The 11,140-nt window shown below is 34.9% G+C and overlaps 1 pseudogene; it reads right to left on the reverse strand.

Annotated features, from left to right (window-relative positions):
• Positions 1–10,693: 10,693 nt before the first annotated feature.
• On the reverse strand, positions 10,694–10,794 carry LOC112534781 (annotated as a pseudogene).
• Between the last annotated feature and the right edge of the window lie 346 nt (positions 10,795–11,140).

An 11,140-nucleotide genomic window follows, 5' to 3' on the forward strand; every position in this document is an offset into this window, starting at 1 on the left:
TATATTTATAAATGTATGGTATATGTTAGTATGTTGATATCTAGTTAGTATTTATTTCAAATATTTTGATATTTAGTTAGTATATATTTAATATATTTTATGGTATTTAGTTGGTATATATTTAGTATATCATTGGTAAAATTTATTTGTGTATGTTATTCTATTTTTATGAACTCAATTTATTGTACTTATTTTATATCATTTTGATGTTTATTGTAATATAAATTAATTATTAAATGTCATTAGATTGTATTTAAAAAATAAATAAAAATATATTTTATAATGAACGAAAGAGATATTTTTTCCAAAAATAATGTCTATTGCAACTATTACTATCAACAATTGTTATGAGAGAAAACTAAAAGTAATTCTTGAATTATAGCAATTTATTATATTTTAAAAATCTCATCTCTTCAATAATTAATAGACAGCATATGCCTCATTTTATATTAAATAATTTTATATAATACTGAATTGTAGCACACTAAATTAGAGATGCACCAAATAAACTATCCCTCATTATTCAATACAAAGTCATGAAAAACAAAAATCATATAATACTATTATATTCGATAAAATTAGAAATCTGATATATGATCATAATTACTTAACTAGATACAAAAATGTAGGGAAGGGGCCAAAAGCTTCACATTATGTGGAACCATAAATAATATCAAAATTATATATATTATATCGAGTAAAGAGTGGATTTGTGGATTAAAGCTACAGTTGCTGAAGGCATCATCTTTATTTGCTTCCATGGATAATTTCAAAATCAAACAAAATCCTAGAAGAGGAACAAACAATGAAGAGTAGAAGAGTAGAAGAGATGATATCGTTAGTTTAATTAGCCTACTCTAAATCTTTTCTTCACCATTCAATTTCTTCTACTAATTTAAGAAGGTAAAGCAAAAATTGAAGGTGTAAAAAATAATTATTAAGTAAAGATGAAGGGAGGATTGAAGAAGAGGAAGTAAAATTAATAAAATTATTAAGGAAAAAATGAAATATCATATAAAAGAAGGAAATATAATTTTGCTCGAAGAAGAGATATAAACTATTATGAGGGACGACCAAAAATCATAAAAGAAGAAGAAAAAAATTAAAAACTGTAAAAATAAAATAGACATAAAGTATATAAAAAAAGAAGGAAACCGCCACGTAAAAAATATAATTCCACGATATTTATTTATTTGTCTATCAGTTCCTTTCTAGACATTCCAAGTCACATAATGGCTTCAATCCTGAGTTGATATCTGTGTCATAGTACATTATGGGAGGATGTCCTTTAAAAAAATAGAAGAAAGAAATTATTTAGGCTGGTAATTTAGATTTGAGTCGAGGTTTTGAAAAAAATAATAATATAAATAGTTATTAAATTTTATATTTATTTTATTTTAGCTTTTAAATTTTAGTTTTAGTACAATTTAGTTACTTTAATAAAAAAATAGAAATGTTATATTTTTCTTTGTTAATAACTCTTTTTTTATCAGTTGTTTTTGTCATTTATTAATTTTTAATTTGTAAAGTGACTAAACTGGTATACAATTAAAATTTTATGACTAAATAAACTAAATGTAAAATTCAGCAACTAATTATATTATTATTTCAGTTTAGAGAAAGAAAAAAGCTGAATAAATTTAATTTCAATGTAGAATTTTCTGTTGATTGGTTTTAATTTTAAATTTAGCCTACCAATTTCTACCGGATTCATAATGCTAAATTTTGATTATCAATAAGTTAAAATTACATCTTTGGTAATGTTCATGTCACATTACATTTTTTATTACATTCCAATAAGATTTTAAAATCTTTTTGTGATGTTATTGCTGTTCGAATTTCACCAAAAATACAAAAATAAGTTAACGTACGAAACTTATATATTTTTGTAGAAAGTTTTCTTTCTCCTTCAAAATAAGAAATAGTACATGCATACTTATGGTAAATATAAACAAACTATCAGTTTCACGAACTAAATGTAAAGTTTCTTTATTTTGTTTTTGGTAAATTGAATAAATCAAAGATTAAAATCGAATAATAATAATAATAATAATAATAATAATAATAACTACAATACAAAGGCAGAAAAGAAGAAAAGAACCATACGAACATTAATGTTTGGCCACCAATGCATGCATATATGAAGCTTAAAATAGCAAACAGAAATTAGAATAACTGGGACTAATTAAGTTGTAAGCAAACATTATAATAGGCAACTAATACAAAATCCCTCTGCATTTTTAGGTGCTCTGCAATTTTATTTTTTTTTCTCTTCGCTCTTCTGAGGTTTTCTTACCCCCAATTTCTTCTTCTCACTTAGTGTGGCTGATTGCTGCAAGCATTTGTCAACAGCAAGTTTCTTTTCTGCCTTTGTACTTTTGCTTAGATTTCATGGCTAGTACTCCTAATGAATTTGAGGGAAAATACCTCTTCTGATTTAAGTTCAAACCCTTCTTCTTCCCTAGAAAATGATCATTCCAAGTATCCTCGTTCTGTAACTTCTGTAAATTTGGCAATGTTTAAAAATTGTATAAATTACCTAATACTTACACATTATCTCTCTGCCCTGCTAGTTCTTTTGCCAGCACCACTTTTAGAGAGAACGAAATTGTTCTTTTTGAAGAACAGCTGAAGGCTGGGTTTAGACTGCCGTTAAATTATTCTTTAGGCTAGTTGTACAAATCTCTAGGTGTTTGTCCAAGCCAATTATATCCAAACTCCATTAGGCTAGCTTTAAATAATTGTGCACCGAGCACAAGATTACTACTACTTCAAACCTCCTTTTTGCATTTTACTCTTCTGCTTTAGGTTTCCAAGGATGCTTTTGTTTATATCAAGGCTAGGACGGGCAACAAACTGTTCGATGGTCTCCCCCAATCTTTGAAAGATTGGAAGGATAGATACTTTAGGATTTCTCATTCCACTCTATTTTCTTCTTTTGTTCGGTTTCGGTATAAGCCTCATGCTTTTTCTCTACCAAAACTGTCTTCTACCGAGGAACCTGATGCTGCTCGGTTATCCAAACTTTTGGAGGACCATCCTCCTTTCAACACTAACTTTTACCTTGCTAAAGCGTATGGCGATCTTGCTCCCCCAAACATGAGAGGTGAGCACTTAAAAAAGTCACTTATCTTTTGTTTTCTTTGCATGCTCCTCAGTTTTGCTCTAGTATAATTTTTTTTTGTATTTTTTGTTTGGTGTGTTCTCATAGTGAGTGACTATAACAAGATTCTTCAAGCGAAGAAGAAGACTATTGCTTCTAAGAAACCTTCTGCTAGGCAAGCAACTCCTCCTTCCCTAAAGTTGGACCCTGTTATCAAGGATAAGCATCCATTCCAAATGATTTTTGTTAGGGAGAAGGAGAATCCTCAAATTATTGATGATTCTGAAGTTGATCGCCCTCTTCCGAGCAAGAAGCAAAAAGGTAACGTTGTGGCACTGGAGGAGGTTGAGAAAGCCCTTGCTTGGCACTGTCTTGATCCTAGGACTTTTTTGAAAGACAAATACGGTTACGCTCCTACAGTGCAGACTTTGCCCTTGGCCGAGGAGATTGCTCGGCTCATTACTCTGCCTCAAGATCTAGCTAAATGGAGGGCAATTCATCCTTATGATCTCCATCAACATCAGATGTCTGCCTTGCTTTCTGTAAATTTACTCATGTTTCTTTATTATGAGCAGTCTAAGAATGTGAGGCGGGCACCCAAGTGTCTTTAGCGACTGTGTCACTACAAAGCTTTTCAACCTAATGAGAAACATGCTAACTAGTCACAAAGATTAACACGGAGATGAGAGTCGCCACCCGGGTAACCAAGATACTTTTACTAATGGGTGATCTTTCTTGATTTCATAAGGAATTATAAAACAAGCAAAAATCAAAGTTATATCATTGATCCTAAAAGCATAATTATGATTTTATTTTAAAACAAATCGAGAGCTTAATCTTGTGAAGCTTCATCATCTTCAGATGGTAGCTTTTCAATCTCTATAGCTTTAAAGTTTTCCACACTCCAACTAGCTTTAGCATTTTCAATTTCTTTTACTTGTAAGCCATCATCGTACAAGCCCGTGAAGGTCTTGGGATTCATCATTTACAACTTTTCCACCCAAGATAGGAGAACATTCGGACTATCATCCAAACTTGATCTTTTTCAAAAGACTTGTTTTTCATTAAAACTGCTTTGTTTCTCCATCTAGTCAAAAAGTCAGAAAAGGATTCATTAGGTTTTTGCTTCATCGATTCTAAATCTTTTATAGAGACTTCTAGGTAAGCATTGTAGTCATATTGCTACATAAAAGCATCACAAAGCCTTTTTCAATCAGACTTGATGGGCCTTTCCAACCTATGGTACCAGTTCACAACTAGCCCTTCTAATGAGAGTACAAATAACTTGATAATTTTGGTCTTAACAAAATGAATGGTACTCATGATAGTAGCATATTGTTTCAAGTGCACCTTTGGATCTCCAACACTATTGAAATTTTGCATTTTAAGCATGTGAAATCCAATCAACATCAGTTCGTCAAAATCAAAGGTTGAATCTAAACCTTAATCTTTCAACATGTCTTGCATTTTGTGGAGCCTTTTAATCAGACTCTACAAAATCTCGGATAATGACATTTGCAGTAAGAGTCGAATCTTTCTTAGCTTGTTCTAGCATGTAGTCATTTAAATTCTAGAGGTGCTCACCATGTGCTTCCACATTATGAGTAGCTGCTACAGTAGTTGTAGAGGCAGTAGTAGTCTTTTGGATAGTCTGTTTCTCAAAAACCTTAGCCAAAGCTTGTTGGAGTTCCTCTTGGATCATAATCCTTAGGTCAACCATGATTTCAGTCTTGATAGTATCAATGTCTTGTGCATGGGTGATCTTTGTTTCAACTTCTGAAATACTGCTTCTTGGGCTATTGTCCTGATTGTTGCTAAGAAGGGCCCTTTTGATATCCATTCTAGCTTGCCATCTTTTTGACTCTTCCAAACTGGGTGTAAGTCTATATGGCTAAAAAACAAGGTGTTAGTATGATGTATGCAATGTATGGGATGAATGATGCACGTGCTATGCAAAAGGATAAAAAGAAAGGTATAGCATACACAAAGTCATTATAGGAAGCATTCTTCTGACCTTATTTCTCCCAAACACGGTTCATAGTGAGTCTTTCTTCCCTAGGATTTTGGGCCTGGGCTTCCTACTAACAAAGGATAGTAGGCCTGATGTGCATGCCATAATCTCTCAAAGCAGATTTAAAATAAACAAGGACAATATTTTTCAGTATAAGTACGAAGCCTGCATATTTTGGGCCTAGGGCTTTATTTCACATGTTCTTGGGCCAAGGATTTTCAATATTTGGGCTTAAGTACTTTACTAGATGGTGGATGTGATAGTTACCTTATCATCAATATGGGACAATCCCTCGTAACTTCCAATGAAGCTGTTGGTAATCATGAAATCGAGAGAACCCTGTTATTAAGAAAATCAGGTAATGCAAGTCCAAATTAGACTAAAAGAGAAGCCATGGTTTTACAATTTGAAAAGGTTTATAGAAGACAGGGTATATCTCGAAGAAGCAACTATGAAGGAAAGGTACACGCTGCGGGTACAGGCTACAAATTACCTCAGCCATAAAAGAGTGTTGTATATAAGAATGACCTTAGGAGTTCAACTCATATGTTACTAAGTCAAAAGCACATGGAGTGATGGAAAAGATGCACAAAGGAGTGTGTGGGCCTCATATGAATGACATAGTGTTAACCAGAAAGATTATGCGTCAAGATTATTACTGGTTAACAATGGAAAAAGATTGTATAGCTTTAGTAAGGAAATGCCGTGAGTGCCAGCTTTACAGCAATTTGAGCCGTGTACCTCTAATTGAGTTACATAAGTTGACATCCCCATGGTCTTTTGCAGCTTGGGGAATTGACATCATTGGAGAGATAAAACCTCCTTCAAATGGTCACAAATACATAATAGTGGCGATCGACTATTTCTCCAAGTATTTACTACTGTGGGGGCAAGACAGATGGCTAGGTTTATAAAGAGGAATCTAATTTGCAGATATGGAATCCCATATCACGCTGTGATAAATAGTAAGCTGCAGTTCATGGGTGAAATAAAAGACTTGTTAGCAGAATACAAGATCGAGCATCATAGGTCTTCTCTTTATAGACCTTAGGCAAATTGAACGGTGGAAGCAACCAACAAGAACTTAAAAAATTTCTCTCAAAGATGGTATGGAATCATAAGGATTAGTCGTTTCGATTACCCTTCACACTTTGGGGTATCAAATAATTGAGCGAACATTGAGATAGACTCCATACTCTTTGGATTATGAGACCGAAGCAGTCTTGCCAGTTGAACTGGAACTAAAGTCTTTGAGAGTTATATTAGAGGTAGAATTACCAGAATACCAGTAAGCTGAACAAAGATACCAACAGTTGGCTCTGGTTGATGAAAGGAGCATGAAAACCCTATACCATATGCGGTTATGTCATAAACGGATAGCCAAGCTATTCAATAAGAAAGTAAAGCCAAGAAATATCAGAACCAGAGATTTAGTGTTAAAACACAAAAGACCTACTGTGTTTGACCCAAGAGGGATGTTCAAGCCTAATTGGTAAGGCCAGTACCCAATAAAGAAAATCCTGCCTAAAAGTGCTGCTAAGATCTTAGATCTAGAGGGAAATAAGTTTTTCGAGCCAATCAACTTGGACTGTTCAAGAAATACCATGTCTATAAATAATAAAAAATAGCATGCTGATTGGAAAACCTAAAAGAGGCTGGTTAGGCAAAAATCAGGGCAATGAAAGAAAATAATCAAATAGAAAATCTGAAAAGACTGACTAATGAGAGGAGTTGTATCATGAGAAATCAAAATGTACCCATTTGGACCTCTATGAAATGAATAAACTGTTTAGAATTCTTGTCAAATGTACATGTATATGTTTATTACCTTGCACATTAACTGAAAAGAAAAAAAAAACTAGGCTAAAGTCTTAAGCGAAATGAATAAGATCTAAAAAGAAGTATAATTTCATCTTCTTCTCTTCTTTGCATTTACATCTGCATCTTTAGAATTGGCAGCTAGCTTTTGAGTCCTCTTAAACCTCTCAAATCTAGGAGAAGTGGTAATCTGAAGCTCGACCCAAGCTTTGTAGTTATCGTCTATGATTATATCGCCTTTGAAGTCAACGTTGTGCTTTACATCTCAGCAAGGCCAGAGTCTCTCCATCTTGTCTAGGATATCTTGTTTGAGTAGGAAGCCTTCAAATTTAGAAGGATTCTGAAATTCGTTGCTTTTGCCCATACTGGCGGCAAAGTCTCAAAGGTGTATAGAAAGTGGAAGCCTGCAATCCAAGTAAAGGCACACAATCATCGTACACCTTAAGTATGACATACTTGATTCTCCACTAGGGACAAAACCAGTGAATATGCATATCTAGGATGCCCTTCATCCAAGAAATACAACCATCATGGTCCTACAAGGTAACAACTGATCGAACTTGCACGTGCTTCGGTTCAAATTTATCGATGTTCCTCAGGATGGTTAGTATTAGAGCTTTTCATGCAACCAAATTTGCAAAAGAAAAAGAAAAATAGAAAACTAAGTTAAAAATCAAAAGGGCGACTTGAGCAAAACCAGAGTCTGCTAAGTTGAAAATCTGAAAGGGCGGCTTAGGCAAAAACTAATATAAAAGCCTGCTAAGTTGAAAAACTGAAAGGGCAGCTTAGGCAAAAGTTAAAGTAAGGATAATAAAAGAAAAGAGATTTGGTTGTATGCCTGTAAGAGAATGAGGCTGGCTCCAAACCATTGATGGATTTTGTACATATCTAACTTAATGATGGTTTCAGTTAGGATGATGGGTACAGGATCTGCTCCATGCTCCATTTGATCAATGATGCCAACAATCCTGATATCTCCCCCTCTCTGAGGAGAAATCAGCAGAAATTGAGCATAAATGCAAAAGCTCAGCATCCAAATCTAAGCAGGTCTTCCTCTTTCTTTCTTCTTACAATAAGAGATTAGAGAAGTAAGGGTAATGTGCTCACCCACAAAATGAGAAAGTACTTCAGCTGGGGACATGTTAAAAGTTCCACTAGTTTGCCAAAAAAAGGATCATGAAGTCTTAGCAAAGCAATCAGATTAGAGGAATCCATAGGACCTCCAAGAGTGGCAGAAAACTCTTCAATCATGGGGCACAATTCTTGCCCATTAAATCTAAAAACATGGTCTCTTAGACATCAAAAGTTGACAACAGAATGAAGAAATCCATAATCAAGCTTGGTGTGTTGCATGGCTCTAAAGGATGAAAGATGAAATTTTCCAAGTTTATACCAATCATCATCAATTAGGGTCTTATAGAAGGGTTTGTAGGCTTTTGACATTTTTAGGAATATTTTTTAAACTTTGAAGAATAAAACCGTGTAGGGGAAGTATGAAGGGTGTACGCATATTTATAGGCCTCAAATTAGTGTTTTATTCTGACTCTGCGACTGCAGAGCCGAATCGGCTGATCATACAACTGATCAGCTATGTGATGTTATCAACAATTGTTTTGGTTTTTAAGGAATTTTTGGCAGTTTTTCAATTCCCGATCATATATGCACTTAAAATGTATGATATTAAGTGGAAAATAATGACAATGTATGGGCCAAAAGTGCAAATCTTATATATTAAAGAGTTGAGTTTTATAGAATAGCAGCAAAAAGAACAAAATACAAGTAGTAGAAGAAAAATAAAAAAAGTCGGGTGATGTGCATAGTTTTACACATGTTTGCTTGCATATTATTGTGCATTTTCTTAGCATTTATTATGTTGTTATTCCAAGATCACCGTGTTTTGTGTCCTTTTGTATTTCAAGAGATTTTATAGGTCCATCATCAGTGTTCGAGCAATTTTAGATTAATTTTAGGCACAAACAGATGTAATCAGAAGTGTCTGACCTTGGGTTGCCTTTTCGGAAGTTAACACAGCCCGTGTTGGAGCCCGTTTAGAAATTCCAAGGCTGTGTAGCTTAAGCACCTTGAAGCAACATGGTTCTCGAGGGTAACACGCCCTAGAGCTTGGCCCATATTGATGACATGGACTAGAACACGCCCTTGCTCGATTCAATCCATTTTGTCATTTGGAGTCCAACATGGCCCATGTTGAGAAACATGGGTTGAGAACACACCCATATTTACGCATAGTATAAATTGAACTAGCCAAAAAGAGAAAAGGGATCGGCGATTTTGACTCTTTATCTTCCTTTATAATTTTGCTAGACGTGTTTCAAGAATTTCAAGGCGGCTTCCAAGAGACTGATTCCACCTTTTAACATCAGATTCGTGATTCTAGGGATTGGATTGAAGATTGAAGAGGAGTTTTGGAGCAAATCAAGAGGCAATTCTGAAGATTAACTGTAGTGTAGATCAAGACTTTGAGCTGTACATCTAATTCTAGGAAAAAGGTTGTATATGTTTCAATTTCTTTATTCTTTCATTGTAATTGAATTCCTATTTGTTTTAGACACAAATATGTGTAGCTAGATTGATTGAACCCATTGGGGTTCCTTATTATGTTGGCTTAAAGCTTAATACAGGTGGATTAAATCTTAAGGTTAACTTAATAATCAGTCGTTAGGAAGAGATTCTAACTTTAGATTCTTAGGTTTAGGAATTCATTTGTCTCGAGAGGGAAACCGAATTCAATTTAGAATCCATCCACCGGTAGCATAATCGGATTCAACAATCTGTTATCCTTTGTTTGATTGCCAACTAGTCTAGGTCCTCTTTGGGTTTGCTTTCTTGTCTTGATTATTCTCTTTGCTCATTCATTCTCGCATTACACTTAGAATTTAGTTTTTAATCATTAGTAAATTTAGAAACCTCTGTTATTAATTTTAGGCTAGATAATAAGGAACAAAGTAGTAACTCTAGGATTTTACTTTCCCGAGGGATACAATATTTTTAATACTTGCCGTTGTGCTAGGCTGATCGATAAGTTCACTGCCTTAGTTGTAATTGCATAAACATCGCATCAAGTTTTTGGCGCCGTTTCCAGGGAACTTTTTTTGAAAACTAGAGTGAAATTTGCTATTTGTTACTTTAGTCAATTTTTCTTTTCTTTTTTTTTCATTGCTTTTTATTCATTTATTTGTTTGGTTTGTTGCTGCCTTGTTCATTTCAGGTAGTTTATGACCAGGATTTCTAATCCTACAGTAGTAGACCCTCTGCCCAAACCAGAGCGATCCCTCAGGCAGCTAAGGAAGCGATTAGACGTGGAGGAGGAGCATATTGAAATTCCTGTATACCAGTAGATATGGGAGACATCAACAACAACGTCGCTGAAGCAAACAAGACGATGTACGAGTTTGCCAGACCTTCTTTGGAGGGGACGCACACTAGTATATTATGGCCACCTGTTGCAGCAAACATTTTTGAGATTAAGCCAAACGTCATTCAAATGGTGTAGTAGAGTGTACAGTTTGGGTGCTTGCCTAGTGAAGATCCTAATGCCTACATCGCGAATTTCTTAGAGATTCGTGATACTTTCAAGATTAATGGGACTACTGATTATGTCATTCGGCTTAGGCTGTTTCCATTTTCCTTGAGGGATAGAGCAAAGAGATGGCTATAGTTCCTACCAGCTAACACCATCACCACTTGGAATTCTTTAGCTGAGAAATTTCTTTATAAGTACTTTCCTCCTGCTAAGACTACAAAGATGCGTAATGATATTTCTTCTTTTGTTTGATGATGAGAGCATGTATGATGCATGGGAGAAGTACAAGGACTTGCTGAGATGTTGCCCACACCACGGTTTGCCATTATAGATGCAGGTGAAGACTTTTTACCGTGGCTTGAACTCAGCCATAAGGCAAATGATAGATGTAGCTGCAGGTGGGGCCATCAATAGTAAGATGCTAGAGCAGGCCAAGAACTTAATTAAGGAGATGGCCATGAATACATATCAGTGGCAGTCTTCTAGGAGTAGGCCAAGATGGCAAGGAGTGGTGAACCAGGTAAATTCTACATCAGCCTTGGCAGCTCAGGTGGAGCTTTTGGCCAAGAAGATTGACCAGCTCCAGATGCCAGTCTAAGCAGCACAGTTTGGTTGCAAGTTTTATGGTGGCCCGCACTACAGTGCAAACTGTAATGCGGGAGATATG

Source organism: Ricinus communis, chromosome 1 (assembly GCF_019578655.1).
Source record: "Ricinus communis isolate WT05 ecotype wild-type chromosome 1, ASM1957865v1, whole genome shotgun sequence".
NCBI lineage: Eukaryota > Viridiplantae > Streptophyta > Magnoliopsida > Malpighiales > Euphorbiaceae > Ricinus > Ricinus communis.